General features: G+C 41.9%; 1 long non-coding RNA gene across 1 annotated transcript in view; it reads left to right on the top strand.

Annotated features, from left to right (window-relative positions):
- LOC143521994 (uncharacterized) overlaps positions 1–17,231 on the top strand; it is a 73,383-nt gene that overhangs the window by 34,850 nt on the left and 21,302 nt on the right. Inside the window, exon 4 of the long non-coding RNA XR_013132892.1 lies at positions 16,550–16,662. This is a non-coding gene — a long non-coding RNA (uncharacterized LOC143521994). The remainder of the gene's footprint in view (positions 1–16,549; positions 16,663–17,231) is intronic.

Genomic DNA, 17,231 nt, shown 5'->3' on the forward strand with positions numbered 1-17,231 from the left:
CTTGACTAGTCCTGACCTCAACCCGATAGAACACCTTTGGGATGAATTAGAGCAGAGACTGTGAGCCAGGCCTTCTACTCCAACATCAGTATGTGACCTCACAAATGCACTTCTGGAAAACACACTCCTAAACCTTGTGGATAGTTTAAGCTGTTCTAGCTGCAAAGGGTGGACCAACATCATATTGAACCCTATAGATTAGGAATGGAATGTCACTTGTATGTATGTGTGTGTGCGTGTGAATTTTTTGAGGACTGGATTATTTGTGTTGGATTTCAGAATGCTTGTATTACTGCATCAGTTTGTACTTTTAGTGAATGATTTATGCACTGCTCTCCATCTGTATTATTTGGTTTCAACACGCCATCATGTTTTATCGAAGTCCTTACTGGATAACCAACACTTAACTAACTTTTAACATCTCCATTAACCTGGTTTAATACAGGTGTCCCCAGAATGTTACACTTCATTACCCCCATTTCGATGTCATGTGACCATGTCTACAGCATGTTAATGCTGTAATGTCCTCTGAACAGGCAAGGTTTTGAGTTCCTGACTAGCATTGTGTGCTAGTCACTCAATCCCATCCTCTTCTTACATGAGTCAGGCCACAAGCACAACTGACAAAGTTCACAATGTTCACTTCTCATAATTATTTAAGTAGTCCAAGATTGGTTTTCACCTTCATGATAATACCTTCAGAATCACTATCTGTTGCTTTAAGATAAGCATACCCAGCACAAAGAGCTGGTTCTTCCTGACAGATTACTTAGTGTCAGATCACTTGCATCTAGTCAGAAATCTTAGCCACTTGTAAGAAGTATGTTCTTTGTAATGTGAATATCAACCACTATTTTGAGACTCTGAGGTGATGCTTAACCTCAAGTGTGTTCTGAGGATGGATAAGGCCTGTGAAGGTTCATCTTTAAAGCATTTCTTTGTTTAGGTTGAGATTGCTGGAGGCCATTGCGATACAACATGATTTGTTTCTGCATTAAGTAGTAAAGAGAATGAACAAGTGTGAGATCTTTTCTCCCTTCAAAACCTCCCTCATGGTCTGCATGTTTGGACTGCTCTTCAGCCTCCTGTTATCAGGAATGTGAGCTTGGCTGCTTGAAGATGATTATGGCTTGTGTAAAGCTTCATCCAGTATTAGTGTAATCATAGCGTCTCTCTGAAACAACATAAACCTCAACATGGTTATATGATGTATGACCTCAGCTAAGCTTTTGAAACATGTAAGGTCCAACTGAACCAGGCCTGCTTCTTTGTTCCGATCAACTTGGTTAAAAAATGACAAGGTTTGTGACCTGGTTTCAAGATATGGTATATGGTACAGAGAAATACCCAGTTTCATACTCAGCAGCTTCTTAGCACGGAACATTCCTGGCCTGTCCTCTCGTGATCTCGAGAGATGCCACGCGGTCTGAAATATTGAGTTTGAAAGTCACAATGTATTTTCCACATTTCTGGTCCATGTCCTTATTTTTAATGGTGGCGTAACCTTTGTAATCATGACTGTTATGCCTTTAGGGTTTCTTGGAGCACAAATGTTTCTTTATGACATCATGTTCATTATTCGTTAATGGTCCAGTCATAAAGGAACACGGTTCTGATTCTCATGAACACCAGTGAGATTTTCTGAAATAATCTCACTTAGTTGACTCAAGTGCTTCCCAGTCCAGGAACACCTTGAATTTGACCATCAAAGTTCATGCACAGGAAACACGTGGAGCCATGTATAGTAAAATGTAAGCAGAAGAAAATACTTCTTTCGTTTGTTTTTATCTTCAACAAGCAAAAACGAACAAATTATTAAATGGTACAAATAATTATTTTTGCACTGATTGGCTGCTTTATCAGCTAGTATAAGAATTTGTCTTTTATAGTGCTGGGGAGAAAACAGATGATAAACGTAATGGTCTAGGCCTAAGAACTTAAATATTTATGTCACACTCCCTCTGGTCCGTTAGTTCATACCTCTCAGCACACCAATCCATTTCCACACTCCCAACTCCCAGAATTCTCCAGGGAATGATGTGACATTCAGCCTACCATCGCCCAATCACAAACCATTGTTATCATATTTGGAATAGTGAACTCTTACACCCTGTTCGTAGTTATACCATCACTATAAAAACTGAACTCATCACTACATGTTAACACTCACTTGAAAGTAAATGAAGTACTGCCCATTTACTAGAACATACATAGATTTGTTTTGTTTGTTTTTTTCTTGACACATTCTTTGTATTTTGACCCTTTTTGTACTTTTCCTTTTCACTCTGTGGTGTCTGCTTTCTTGTTTTCAATCTATGCTTTGTTCTGTACTACTTTCTCTTAAAGATCTTTTGGTTTGGTAATCTTCTTTTTCTGGTTTTGACCCTCACCTGTTTTCCAACTCTGTTTGGATAAATTTTCTAGTCTCAGACTTTTTATCCTCGGTTGGCTAACAGCATGAAGGATCTTACCATTCAGCTACACTAACCTTGGTTGACCTTGCCCAGTGAGTCCCACTAATCATCTGCCACCTATGGTAATTCCCAGTACATTTTTACTGTTAATAAGCCAGATACATTTGCTAGAATTCCTGATAAGTATCATGGATTTTTTGCTGAAATGTTCTATATATTTTAATAACTCCACTCTGAGCTCTGATAAGGCCAAAAATTCACTTTAATATCATGCCTTACTGAGAAACCTTTAGACTGCACAAACCTGTTGGGCCCTGGATTTATACGGTCTGTTGTAATCAGTGAATGGCAGATTTTAAGGCAGTGTTCAGTTCTGAGAAATGTAAACATCGTTACTGGTATGAGTACAAAAGGTGCAACAGCCGTATGTACAAGGGCTTATATAAGATTCTGATAAAGGTAAACATTGTTACTTACCAATTAGACTTACTTCCTTGTAGGGATGTCCCGATCCAGCTTTTTGAACTTCCGATCCGATACCGATATTTATTTGCACTTCCGATCCGATACCGATAGCGGCCGATACCGGCCTATCCGAGCATGTATTAAAGTTTAAAGTTATTTAGCCAACTTACTTTGTTGTCAAACTCATGTTGAAAAGCGTTTTACTCTTGATAACAAGTAGCCAGCTGAATTAGGTGTGTTTGAATAATACACAATGGTTGGTAAGGAGAAACTGACCTGTTTATTTAGCAATTAATAAACTCAAAATAGACAAAATATTAAATAACAAACAGAAATAGCATCAGTAAACCAAGGATTAAAAAGCCACAAGTGCAAATAATATTGTAAATTATATTAAAAAAAAACACACAACCTGAGAGGAAAATAGTCTATTATTAACATTAACATTAACATCCATCAGTGCTCTTGAACAAGTGTAAACCAAAGCTTAAAAAAAAATCCGTGCACATATCGTAAACTAATTAAAAGCAAAATGCCTTCTACTCCACACTTTGCTGCTCCATCCCCATCTATACACTCCCTTCAATTCAAACGTTTCTGCCAGTGTTAGTTGTGTAGGACCTTTCTTTTTGTCTTCGGTTTTCATTAGAAACTCGTCATGTTGTTTATGGTGGTATTTCGCTAAATGCTTGATTAGATTGGTGGTATTAAAAGTTCTTACAGCTTTACCACAACGCTTGACTTTACTGTGGCATATGTTGCACTCTACCTCTTCGTCTTTGTCATCCTTTAAGGTAAAATAATCCCACACAACTGACTTCAAATTTACACGGCGGTCCGAGATGCCACGGAGCTAAATTGGGGCAGAAACTACGCTCGTGTGCTGAAGGTGTGCTGGAAAATGCGGACCGGATTTTACTCTCACTAGCAAAAACTGGAATGGATTATCTAAATGGGTGCGCAGGAAAACCGGGATCGGACTTAAAAAAACTGGATCGGGATTCTGGATCGGCATTTTCTCGTGTCTGCTGATCCGATACCGATAGCCTACGCATTTTTTGCTAATATCGGCGGCCGATCCGATCCAAATATCGGATCGGGACAACCCTACTTCCTTGGTATTGGTTTTCATTCCATGTATACATCTGTAGTTCCAGGTCAATTACACTGGCTGCTAGACTTGAGAGGGTGCAGAGGTTTGCTTCAATATCTTGTGGACTGGGAAGGGTATTGTCTGGAGGATCCTGCGATGTCATAGATGTCTGCGATGTCATAGATGTCTGTGATGTCATAGATCCTGGATTGGTGCCCAGTTTTCACATTTGGTACCTGAAGCAGCTCTTTTCTAAAGAGACAAGACTCCAGTCCATAGTTTATACAACTCAACACATTTCCAGATTCCCAGAATACCCCTTTGCTTCTGTGCCATTGAGGATCTTTCTTGATCACTTAAAATAATGAGTTATGTACTGTGCCAGGCCAGGAATAATACTAGAATACTTCACATTTTAAGATCGTTTGACTATTCTCATGGGTTCTAATTCATTTTAAATTAAAATGGTTCAAAACCTAGGTAATTGGCTATAATACCAAGGATTAGCAGGAAGGTAATGCTATGAAATGATTTGTGATGTGACTGTGCACCGTTCAGAGATCTGTCAACTTTGCTAAAATATGATGAGTATCTCAATTTAAATGATTATACCATTTATCGTTAAATATGTGGAAGAACAAGACCAAACATAATACAATGAAGCATTTTAAATACAAGTCATTCAGTTTGATCCAGTTCTTTGGAAACTGGTCACGGGTGATAGGGGAGGGGGGAGGGGGGGGTGTGTCCCCTCTGTTGTGCACATCTGCGCTCTAGCAGAGATCAGTGAGCATTTTATAGACAGCCTAGAGGTCTCAGGGTAGATAGCAGTAATGAAAAAAGGAGCACACAAACAAACACAATCCCTGCTCCACTACTCATTGTAGATTGAAGAAAAGACCAGGGCCCGCCATCTTCCCTGCAGAAGGTCCCCGCAAGTCCCTCTCCACCAGGTCTCCTGTGATGGACAGGCCCGGGTAGGCAGGGGCAGACGGGGTTGGACGAAGATAATGATGGCGCGTCTGGGGACGCAACGGGGGACGAACCGGGTAAAGGCCTGGGAGGTGGACGGACGATGTGCTGACCTGGTGCTGGATCTGTTGAAACAGCTCATTAGCCTTCTGCAGGTCTTGTCGTAGGACAGGAAGTGGAGTGTGGAATGTTCTTAACTGGAGAAGGGAGTCACTTGACCTGAAGCCCAGTGAACATGCATTTCATGCAAAGCAAGAAGGCAAAAAAGAGAAAAGCCTCTCAAACAGGGAAGAACTTAGAATCTTCAGTGCAGGCCTAGCAGAACATCATCAGAAGATGCCAACCAAGTTCAACTTTATTTATGGTTAGGTTGTCAAAGTGATCCACTGAAATGGAGTACTATATATATATATAAACTAGGGCTATGCAGTATTCCCTAAAATCAAGCTGATAAAAGCATGTAGCACTGGGACACGAGCAGTGAACGCACACTGTGCTCTCACACAGGGACAGTTAAGCATTTCCCACTATTTCGTCAATACTGCCGTGTTGCTGGCAGCCTAGAATAGGGAGCAATAAGAACTGTTCTGACAATAAGGCGAGTCTCTCTCTCTCTCTCCGCTTTGCTTGACGATGTGGCACAATACCTTGGTTATGTTTCTAAGGGTACTAAGGATTATTATGGGTACATTTTGCCTTGCCAACACAAATGGGATGCAAGAAATAAAGTGAAAAAAATCCAATTATTTCTGGTTAGATGGCAGCATATTTTTTTTTATTTTGTTGTTTGTTTTGGGTTTTTTTTTTAAGTACCTGATGTGTGTCTGATCAGATCAAAAGTCTGACCCCATTTGAATTACAAATTATGCTATTATGAGCACTAAAAGCTTGCATACACACACAAATGTAATCAGGTAAATAAATAAATAAGCAAACATCTGTGGCTGAACAGCTTTACAGTACTTGGCCAAACAGATGATCAGAAGCTAAGCACCACGATGCCAGCTGGCTTCAGATGTACCGCTCACCATCACAAAAGATGACGGCATGTGCAATATACCTGCCCGATAGGGTCAAAGGTCTCGGAGGAGAGACGGAGGGATGAAGTGGAGGAGACGGAGAATAATATGACTTGTATTGGCAGTCCCACATCTGACTGCTTTTATGACCTGTCCTAAAAGGTCACCTCAGAGGTCAACTCAGGCTCTTGGAGCAGTTTAGGGGGTTAGCAGAGTGTCCGTGGCCACCACTGTGGTTAAACCTCTTGTGCCCCACACACACACACACACACTCACAGCCCATGGCTTTTGTTCTGGGCTGCATCCATCTTAATCATCTGGCCTCACCACTTTTGCTTTGTGTCGGCGTCTTCGAATTTGACCTCTGGCATCGCCAAAGCACACGACATTGGTGATAACAGTGGTGGAGGTGTCCCAAGCACACGACATTGGTGATAACAGTGGTGGAGGTGTCCCAAGCACACGACATTGGTGATAACAGTGGTGGAGGTGTCCCAAGCACACGACATTGGTGATAACAGTGGTGGAGGTGTCCCAAGCACACGACATTTGTGATAACAGTGGTGGAGGTGTCCCAAGGGCAAGAAAGGCATTACAGCAAAATTGTCCAGGATGGAGACGAGTTTGAGTTCCTGTTAGCCTGTGGACTAGGGCCTGCTGTGTATTGTGTGCACTGAATACAATAGTGATGTGCCCAGTTTATATAAACACGGATGCTAAATCTGTCCTTGGGTATTGGTGAACCACACTTATCTTTGAGCACACCCAGCAACCACTTTATTAACGACACCTACACTTACTGGCTACCAATAATGTAAACCCATCATATACTGGCATTTTATATGTGTACAATTACCGAATAGGTCGGAAGTGGTGTGGCACTCTGTAATATCCAGCCAGTAGTGACGTCAGAGCCGGGAAGTGGACAACGCTAACCGTGCACAACACCAGGTGAGCTGTGGTATGATACTGTATAGCTGACAGGCATTTCCAATGAATAACTGCTTTAAATAAAGTGGGAGGTGAGTGCTTTTATTAACATTCTTCTGCAATCTCTTGCCTGTGAAGTAGCATGTTGACACATAAATGAGAGCAGCTGTCAGAGCGAACCCCAGCTTATCAACAGAAAGGCTCTCGTGGCGTTCCCGGCATCCTCACTGGAAAGAGGCTCTGTGCATGTGCGCATGGCACAGGCTAATTAATTACCCGCATCATCAAAGGACACGCTATCGCAAGCATCTGAGTGGCACGTCGGGAGCAGAGGGCGGGTGCTGGGGGCGAGGAGAGGCAAGGGCGTGGAGGTAGCACTTCATATCCATCTCCAGGGCTTCGAGGAGGAGATAACGACATCCAGCGTGCCGGGAAACGAGCAGTTCGCGGTCGATGCCGAGGATGTTCCGAAACGGATTGCGGTGTCACGGGCGGTTGGGTAGCGCGTCCCCGCCCACAAGTGGGAGTGTGTCGCATGTGCATGAGGTCGCATGCAGAGTGATTATCTGAGCACTCATCCAAGCAAATAACTACATACATGGGGGGGGTGGGGTCATTTTAAAAATTGGACAGTGTGCGAAACTATACGTGGATTTGCTCGTCATTGTCATGCATTAATAAACAATTCCTAAGTAAAATAAAATGAAGGCCAATGTCATATGTAGTTGGATACTTAAATAGCTTTTTCGCATGGTGAACAAAATGAGCTCAGTTCAACAAGTAGCATTACATTCAAAGATCTGTTAGTGTTTCTGCACAGTACAGTAGTTGGTAATGATTAGCAATGCTTTAAATTATTGTTATTTAAATGTGACTTCCCAAGTGAGACTATCAAGCCCTACATTTTCATATTAAATAAATGCTCAAATTTATTTGTGTAGTTTTGTGTAAATGGTTTGGCTTTGGTTGTGTGATTTTAGTAACCGTGATCTACCCAACAGGAATACTCCTTTAGGCTATATGTAGGTAATTCTCTTTTGGTGTCCTGGGGTTAGAATTTGTTTAGATGGCTATGTTGTCTTTAGTAGAAGACACTCTGTTGAGCTGTTTTAAAGTAGCTCCATTTTATTACACCCCCACTGAAGTGTATAAACCTACTTTGTTGTCATATATATTTACAGCCTCATGAAAATGCCAATTATTTAATGCATTGAAATACAGTTTTTTAATTATTTCAGTGATCAGATAATAGCAATAAGAAGGATGGAAGCAAGATAACTCAACCTAATAGAAAAGATAAGTAGAAAATACAAGTACTGCTGCAAATGTGTGTGTGTGTGTGTGTGCGTGTGTGTGTGTGTGTGTGTGTGTGTGTGTGTGTGTGCGCGCAGTTCACCTTTGTCAGTCCTACGGCTGCGTCCTTTTTTCTTAGTTCCTCTGTGGTTCTGTTGTCCCTCTTCTTGTCACTCTTCCTAACTGCACACCGGTTTCCTCATCCCCACCTCCCTGTTCCACACTGACTGACCTCCTACCTTCAGTGGCAGCTAATGCGCTGCCTCTGGACATCACTGGCATCACCGGCGGTGTCTGAAGCGTGCCCGCCTCCCCTCGAGGGTGAGTAGGGAAGAGAAGTTCACCGACTCATTACGTCCCACCACAATAGGCTCATTTTCCCACGTCTGGGTGAGGAGGCGGACAGGGCGAAGGCTTCCTCCTCCCAGAAGAAAGGCCTCGTCCAGCTCCTGACACTCTGGCAGTGTGAGCCAGTGCTGCCTATAATATCCTGTGCCTGCAAGTAACAGGTCATGGACTTGTGTGTTGGACCAGCCACTATCTGTTCCTGAAGAGATTGGCATCATCCAAAGAGGGAGGGAGGGATGGAGGGAGGGAGAGGGAGAGAGTGAGAGTGAGAGAGAGACATCATATTTGTCTGTATCCTGAAGCCTGGGGCCCTAAGCATGACTTGGCGGGTTTCTCTGTCTTATCCCTCTCCTTGCAGTTAATTGGTCCCTTGGAAAGGAAAGACTCACACGCTCCTGTAGTAGTAGAATGAAAGGTAAAGAATGAACTAATTTAAGGAAAATCTGCATATACAGTCTACCAATTACAGTGTCTGCAAACCTCCTTCCAGTTGGATATCAACATTCTAACACCTCCAGTGACCTTTAAGTTCCAAGGTGAATTGCCTATTCATGAACTAATAAAGACTCTTAACAATTCATACCTGGGTCACCGATAACGGATTTTACTAGCAAGAGCTTCCTTAGTAGCTTTAGCAATGATCATCACAGTGTATTGTGTTGTCTCTAAACCTCAGAGCCCATAACACTGCACCTATAGCAAACTGGTAGTTTACACCAAAACTAAATCCCTTTGCTTAGTGGGAACAGACATATGTAACTTAAGTTATATAACTTATATATGAGAGATAGAGATGGTCAAAATTCTATGGTTGGTTGCAAAAGTACACAGTGTTCTGTTTCTCTGGAAACCTTAAGTATACACCACAGTTTCTACGTCTTTGACTGGCATTTTCTTCAGATATTTCTCAGCTTTCACTTTTTCCACACTCAACCTTCTACCAGAGGTCTGAGAGTTTGAGGGTGTGTCGGAGGGCAGTGTTTTTGCTGTTCTAAGGACCATCTAAGGACCAGGCTCATCTAGACTGAGATTAACGTGGTCCTTCCTGAGATCTGTTTGCAGCCCAAATGCCTTGCTTATGTTGTATATCATCCCAGAGGCTCTTCTACGCAGTCTGCACCTGGGGTCTTGTGTGGCGTGAAACACCCTCCTTTAATTGACCTAGTGTTTCGTGCTTGATCTAGGGCTCAAGTGACTGAGTTATTATTAGTGACTGTGTGCTACTCTTCAGTCCTCCCTTTACCAGCCATTTATAGGATCGTTTTATGTCTTCCACCTCTGCTATCTAGCACTGGTGTCCTGCCATGGTGCCCCCCTCTCCCCTCCTTCCAGCAGGCATACAGCCATTGGATGTTGGATCTGACGTGGAGTGCCCCGTTTCTTTGTGAGGAGTTTCCTGGTGTTCTTGGCATCTTGTATATATGTGTTTGGCATTGGTCCTGTTGTTGAGGCCTTGCCTTACTGTATGTAGGTACATTACCCCTTTCAACTTTGATTCCTACGTAAACAAGTATCCTTGTGTTTGGAGTTGTCCTCCAGGTCTATTGTATGGCTTTATGGAAGTTGAGTTCCTCCTGATCGCTTTTCATTTTCATCAATGATCACACTTCTCCAGAGTGAATGACATTAGTAAGTCCTTGCTGTAGATCCTAGTCAAGTGGATCAGAAAGTGAATGTCACTTTCCACCTTGGCATACAGGACGTGGCTGACGGTATTTCCACTCCTGAATCTGTACCTGTACACACTCTTATTGATGATCAGGCTGAGACTATTCAGGCAGTGAGGCCGGAATCTCCATGGTATTCACCACATGGTGACCTAGGCAGTATTCGAGTTCTGGATGAGGGTCTTATTGACTTCATACAGGGATAGGCATTTGATTAGTCAGGAGTGTTGCTCTGAGTTGCATTCTTTCTTATACTCGGTCCATGTTCAGACCAGTCTGTCTGATTTTACAACTTTAATGGATTGCTCGCTGTGTCTGCCAGGAGGTGGCGCTTTGAGCCTCTGGTGCAGTTACTAATCCCCTTCAGAGCAGTGCTCATGTAACCTGCATACAGGGTAGTGTTCCTGACAGGAGATCAATGCTGTGGGCAGGCAGGTTACTGGTCTATAGTTGGATGGCGTTTCTTGGTGCTTCTTGACCAGGTCTTGACCTTCTGTGGAAAACCCAGACAGAAGCTGGTCTTTAGCAGACAGACCTGTTCTGCTAGTTGGCCATGCAGAGTTGTAAAGTCTCTTTACATTTCCAGTGGTCATGGATCATGTTAGTGCCAGGGCCTGCCCAGTTTTTACATTTCCGACCTGCTCTTATACATCTACTGTCACAATGCTGACTAGTTCCTACTATGGGGGATCCTGGTCCTCTAAGATCTCTTGGGATCACTGGTGTTATGGGACTCTTTTTTTCTTCCGTCTTCTAGTTCCGCTTTGTTTCAGCTCTGGGTGGATCCTGTCAGGGTTCTGTTGTACTGCAACTACGCTTTGGGTGGTTCACTGGCAGAGGGCATTTACCATTTTTTACTCTTCTTTTTGTGTGTATATCTTTGCGGTCTATACAAACACACACACACACACTATTTGCCAGCTGCTTATGAATGTAAATGAGGTATTTAAACACAGGAGTTCAAGCAATCTAGTACTTTAGTTATAAATATTCATACTGATGTGTTTCTTATTTAAAGTTTCATATTCATTTTGGGTATGTTGAGTATTTGTTAGCTTTATTCATTGCGACGGTGTGTGTTATATGATTCATCCATATGCACAAAGGTACATTAGGCAATTGTCCACCATTTTCTTACTAATTCAAATAAACTATCAAATTATTGGAGCCTAGAAAACTAGTTTTGCAGTGGCCTCAGCTCATGTATATTAGATGCCTCAGAAAGACTGTTTGAACTAATTGAGCTTCACTGACCACCGTAGATCTTAGAAGTATGTTTTGTATATATCAGTGGTGAATGGAAGGTGGATCCAAAGACCAAAAACACGTAAATAAACAAAGTAATTCAGTTTTTGGCCACTAGAGTTGTTTCTTTTCAATCTTGGCTTATACATCTTTAATCAGAATAAAACCATCAAGTATTATAGTTCACTGAAGCAACATTTTTGTAAAAGCAAAGGTAAACTGTTGCTAGATATTTGTTCCATTTTGTCCTTTGACTTATTCGGCAACAAAGTGCATACTCAGTGTATGCAAATCAGCTTTCACTAATGCATTATATAATGCTATGCTAATATATGTATATGAACTTGTATTATATATATATAGAGAGAGATAGATAGAGAGAGAGAGGCTGTCATGCTGAAGAAAGAGTCCTATTGGGGCTGGCTGGCTTGTGGGGCTTGTGGGAGGCAACAAACGGGTACAGGAGGGCCAAGCAGATCGAAGCTTTGGCCGTCGCAGAGGCAAAAACTCAGGTGTGGGAAGAGTTCAATGAGACCTTAGAAGTGACTTTTGATTGGCTCAGAGAAGATTCTGACAAACTGTCAGGCAACTCAAGAGGGGAAAGCGGTTCCCGACCAACACTGCGTACAGTGGGGATGGGGATCTGCTGACCTCAACTGGGGATGTGATTAGGTGATGGAAGGAATACGTCAGGATCTTCTCAATCCCACCATCACGCCTCCCACAGAGGAAGCAGAGCTGGGGGACTCGGACGGGGGTTTGGCCTTCACTCTGGCTGAGGTGACCAGGGTAGGCGGTAAGGCTCCGGGGGTGGATGAGTTCCTTAAGGCTCTGGATTTTGTGGGACTGTCCTGGCTGACATGTCTTTGCCACATTGCGTGTACAATGGGGGCAGTTCCTCTGGACTGGCAAACCGGGGTGGTGGTTCCCCTTTTTTGGGCGATCACACTCCTCATCTTCCCCGGTAAAGTAGGGGTACTGGAGAAGAGAGTCCGGTCGATAGTCGAATCTCTGTTACAAGAGGAACAATGTGGGTTCTGGAATTTCTCTGTGTAGCCAAGTGGCGGAGGGGGTTCGGTTTGGTGGCCTCGGGATTCGCCGTCTCCTTTTTGCGGATGATGTGGTCCTATTGGCATCGTCAGGCCAGCTCTCGCTGGATCAGTTTGCAGCCGAGTGCGAGACGGCCGGGATGAGAATCAGCACCTCTAAAACCGAGACCATGGTACTCAGTCGGAGAAGGGTGGAGTGGCCTCTGGGTCGAGAGTGAGTCCGTACCTCAGGTAATATGGAGGGAGTGGAGACAGCATGTGAGTATGTACTCTGTGGCTGTGTGTGCATGATCTTCCCAATTGGAATGTTCCAGTATAGATCATCATCCCTCTCTCTCTCTCTCTTTCTCTCTCTCACCCTCCCTCCCCTCATGTTTGATGAAGGGCTTACTCTGGCCAGGAGTGTTATTGAAAAGCCGTGACGTTTATTGATCTCTCTGCACTGCAGGCATGCCATAGTGTATGACTGCTTCTCTCTCTCTCTCTTTTTGTTTTCCTTCTCTTTGTCTCTCTTTCTTAAGGTGCGTTTCATTCATAACACCATCATTGATCTTCACCCGCAACACTTTCCCTGAACTAAATGCTTGAATTCTGAACAAGAGCTGTTTTTATTATTGTACTTCAGGTAGAGTATGGAGAAATGGTTGAGGAGGGATTCACAAGTTTCTTTAATTCATAGTACAATTGCAAAAACTTTACACTTTGCAAATTACACCTAATCTAATTTCATAGGAGCTCACAGGCAATGAACTTGTAATCACCAAATTCAGGTATACTCATCAGAAATTTCCATTCATTTCTAAAATCTAACACTTTCAGAACTGGTATGAATGAGCTCTTAAATACTTTTAGACCTTACACCAAGTATTAGGACGAGAGCTACTAAAATACATACAGACCTTATATTTTCAACACTGGGGAAAGATGTTCCCTATTATTTAAATTGTTTAGTGTGACTGTCCTATGTTCTTTGAGAAGTGTTAAGCCCATTTAATCAGTCCACGTGTCCACCACTGTATGTGGGTAAGACAATCTTCTTCATTGATCTTCTTAGGGTCATTAGACACCACAAACGTAAGACAAATGCAAGTAATTCCCCTCAAACTATCACATTTTTGGCCACAAGTACCCTAAGGGGGTTTATGCCACATTTGTGGCACTGACTCTATAACAAGAATCAAGTCCACCAATACTCTAATCCACCGTAGAGATGTTTAAATTCGTCTTGTGAAAATTATGGTGATTATGGATCCAGGAGCTTTTAAAGTCTCATTCGGTTTACCACATCTGTTTGGAAAGTCCATAAATGTCATGATGCTCTAGAAGCGATCATGGTGTTTATGGAGGATGGTGTTTATGGGGGATTCATAAATGCATTTCAGACTTGGAGAGGTAATGTGTTCACTCTTTCATTTCAGACTTGGAGAGGTAATGTGTTCACTCTTTCATTTTGGCTTCCAAAAATGCCTGATCACGCCTGGCTGCAAGCATGTTTTAGAGTTTTACACAACGTTGGAGCTTAGTCATGGATGCACTTATGGAACTTTACAGTTTTATATAAGTGTTATTGCGCTGGCTGCTAGTCCTATTAAAAGAGGAAATTAATTTTAGAGGATTGTTTTTTCTAAAGTATTTCACTCAAGTTGACAATACAAGTTCAGTTTCATGATACAGATGGTGTAATAATAATGATCTTGATTTTTTAAAATGAAAATTAGGTTGGCACGTTTGTGCAACAGCAGTCATTGTACCAGCTTCTCTGTTCCAGCCCAGTTCTTAATCATCTGCTGAGTTAAACTTAAAAGAAAAAAGACGGCTAAACGGGAAGGTGTCCAATCAGGACACTGCTGTGCCCTGCATGCTGGGTGATGACGACCAATGAAAACATTCCATGAAACTAAGATAGTTTAATTAGCATAGCCTCATGGTTTCTTAAATTCGCCAATTTAGTTTTGCAGCATGTTGGTCCAGGTAGGTGAGGAGCCAGGCCTCAGGTGCCATAGCTCATGTTCTTATTCTTTAATCAGCCTCAAGCAGACAATCATCTCAGATAAGCTCACGGACAGAACCGGAGTTCGGGCTGCTCTGAGCACCACCAGGTGTTGGCTGGTAATTGTGCACTTCTTAAGGGTTTGTCTGAGAATTATGGCCCCACTCGGTTAACGACACTGAAAGTTAATGGCGCTACAGCCAGATAATGCAGATCTCCCCAAGCAGCTCCAGGTGACGAGGTCTAGCTTTTTTTTTTTCCCACCGCCGTGTCTTGTTGTAGTGAAAAGGTTGCATTTTTGAAAGTTGTCTTAGGAGAGTACGTCTTAGGTAAGGCTGGCAGTTGAAAAGAATAAAGATGAACGCTCCACTGGTGCTGTGTGTGTACTCTCCACATGGAGTCCATGTCCTGCTGGGTACTGAGGTGCTCCTTGGCTTTGGTGTGAGTGCAGTCTGCAGTTACAGCATCGAGTAACTCAGGCAGACGTATCTTGCACTTGTATTTACTGTTTACCCATAGAAAGCCATAAGGAAGAGCTGAACAATGTGGTGATGACATTATCCAGGTGAATTCTGTACTAATATAATATACAGAGCCTGTAAACCAGCATTAGTGTAGCTGATTATTTCATTGTGACTGTTTTGTGTTGCCTGGCCTGAAAAGTGATTTTTAATGTTTATTTAGATTCATTTCATGTATACACATCAGTTGGAAATTGCTTTGCATTCTCAAATAATTTATTTTGTAAACACTAAAGAAAAAATATTGAATTCATGGCTGCTTTTTTTTAAACAAGGCATTCCTGTGATCACAGTTACACAGCTATATATCGCAGGCACATTGCATCTAATGTATTTAAAATAAGGTAAAATCTTAGTAAAAAAATGAAAATGGAGGAAAAGTTACAGGTCCTTAAAATATCGTTTACTGTGGGTTATTTCATTTACTGAACCGAAATGATTAGTGCTGGCGTTTAGTGTATTTTTTATTTTTTACTTGGAGGTAGTATTCGTATCATATTTAAAATCAGGTCGGACTAACTGAACATTTCCTTCATCTAATTCAGTCCAAGGTTTATTATTATTATTATTTGTTTGTAAATAATACTGCAGTATCAATAATCAGTCATTTACTACTAGCTGTTAGTGGTATATCAGTATGGGTAAGGGCATTAATTTTTCACTTTATTTATAGGGGCACAGAGAAAAACATTATATTGCCTCATTAAAGCAAAGCCAGGGTAGTGCTATTAGCGCCGTTTCATCAGCAGATTATTTTATTATAGTGGCTAGAAATGTACAAGTATGGGACCATTTGATTACTTAACGCTTAGTGATTAGGTAAAGACACCTTAAACATGAAACAGGATTAATGTGGTAACTCGTTTTACTTACTAATTATGCATTAATAATCGCATTAGCTATTTGAAAATGGTTACTATTTCAGTACACTGATGTCAGTATAGCCCACAGCAGTGAGGAATATGTAGTTAAGAATTAGTATAGTAAGATTTGATTTTGTACAGGTAAATTAATTGGTTCTTGAGTATTGATTACAGCATTATTTATGGTACTATTGTAGAGTGCTACAGGATAATACAATATGTTATAGATGTCTACAAAGCATTTTATACTTTTCTTAAACTTATTCTGTTTATGACTATTTTCCATAGTAATGTCTTGCACAAAATGCTGAACTTTGTAACACACACACACACTGTATATATATATATATATATATATATATATATATATAGAGTTTCATGCCCAAATCTGGCCCAAAATTATTTTTCCCTCCCAATCGGCCCAAACTAGAGACTTACATGAGCCAGCCCATCAGGAATCCTCTCGAATCTCCCGATTAGCCACTCCGGCTCTGTATATATATATATATATATATATATAGGTTATGTGCTGATCTGAAATAACTAAAAATCTGCAATTTCATGGTGGGAAGAGGAGGCAGGGAAACTACTGTATCTTTTAGTCAGGAAGACAGACAGGGCTTTTCCCAGTGACTTAATGGCCTTCTCCTCCTCTACGGTCTCCCTTCCATCTTTCTTAGGTCCATAAAGGTGTTTTTCCCCTTTTGGAAGACAGACGGAGTCGGAGGCCTCGCCCTGCACATCCCTGACACAGGCATCTCACGCGCACACACATCAGCCTTTATAACGTGGGGTGTGTATAAAACTGCTTCACACACCGCAGTGTCGTATTCCGTATTATTTTAATATGTAGTGTATTACCTGTTTGAACCAAGTAAGCATGATAATTTTCATTTCGTATGAAGCTCACATAAAGAGTCATTTTCTGTTCTTGAAGATTCAAGGTGAGTCAGGTCTCAGACAGGTCTCAGCGATGGATATTCGGAGTCGGTTGGACTTGTGCGAGTTGCCGTGCAGGTCTGAGCATTCCTCAGAGAGCTAGCCAATGCTAACGCACACGATCAGGTGATGTCCACAGCTGGAGTGTGTTACAGCTGTGTGCATGTACCACTGTGAGTCTTACCGCAAATAGAAAAACCAAACCATTTTTATCGTGTCCTGTTCTCATCTCAAATTGCCACATTTTTGTCATAAATATAAAGGCAGTTTGATACACAAGAACAGGATGCACACACATTCTCATACCATTTTCTTATCAGTATGAATTGCTTTTTTTCTGTCCTGCAGGCCAATTTCATATGTATTTGAATCATTTCCTGTCCCCCATCTGTTCTAGCGTGATGTGACGGCCGACCTCTCATT

Source organism: Brachyhypopomus gauderio, chromosome 1 (assembly GCF_052324685.1).
Source record: "Brachyhypopomus gauderio isolate BG-103 chromosome 1, BGAUD_0.2, whole genome shotgun sequence".
Taxonomy (NCBI): domain Eukaryota; kingdom Metazoa; phylum Chordata; class Actinopteri; order Gymnotiformes; family Hypopomidae; genus Brachyhypopomus; species Brachyhypopomus gauderio.